Source organism: Pteropus vampyrus, unplaced genomic scaffold, assembly GCF_000151845.1.
Source record: "Pteropus vampyrus isolate Shadow unplaced genomic scaffold, Pvam_2.0 Scaffold363, whole genome shotgun sequence".
Taxonomy (NCBI): Eukaryota; Metazoa; Chordata; class Mammalia; order Chiroptera; family Pteropodidae; genus Pteropus; species Pteropus vampyrus.
In genome coordinates, this window is record NW_011889144.1 from 1,556,613 (window position 1) to 1,557,438 (window position 826).

Below are 826 nucleotides of genomic sequence, written 5' to 3' on the forward strand. Positions count from 1 at the left end.
ATAATGACATGTATCCATCATCATAGTATTATGCAGAAGAGTTTCACTGCCCTAAAAATCTTCTGTTTCACCTACTCATCCCTCCCTCTCCCCCAGCCTCTGGCAAACACTGATCTTGTTACTGTCTCCATAGTTTTGTCTTTTCCAGAACGTCATATAGTTAGAATCATACAGTATGTGGCCTTTTCACATTGGCTTCTTTCACTAGTAATATGCATTTAAGATTCTCTTGTGTCTTTTCATGGTTTGATAGCTCATTTTGTTTTCGTACTAATAATATTCCGTTGTCTGGATGTACCATACTTTATCTATTCACCTACCGAAGGACATCTTGGTAGCTTCCAAGTTTTGGCAGCTTTGAATAAAGCTGCTGTAAACATCCATGGGCAGGTTTTTGTGTGGACGTAAATTTTCACCTCCTTTGAATAAATATATCGTGGAGTATGATTGCTGGATCGAATGGTGAGAGTATTTTTAGTTTTTTAAAAAGACCGCCAACTGTCGTCTTCCAGAGTGGCTGTACCATTTTGCATTCCCATCAACAATGAATGAGCATCCCTTTTGCTCCGCATCGTCACCAGCATTTGGTATTGTCAGTGTTCTGGATTTTGATTGTTCTAGTAGGTGTTTAATGGTATCTCTTTGGTGTTTTAATTTGCATTTCCCTGATGACATGTGATGTGGAACATCTTTTCATATGCTTATTTGTTATCTATAATATCTTCTTTGGTGTAACGTCAGTTAAGATCTTTGGCCCATTTTTTAATTGTGTTGTTTTTTTTCTTATTGTTGAGTTTTTGTATATTTTGGATAACAGTCCTTTATC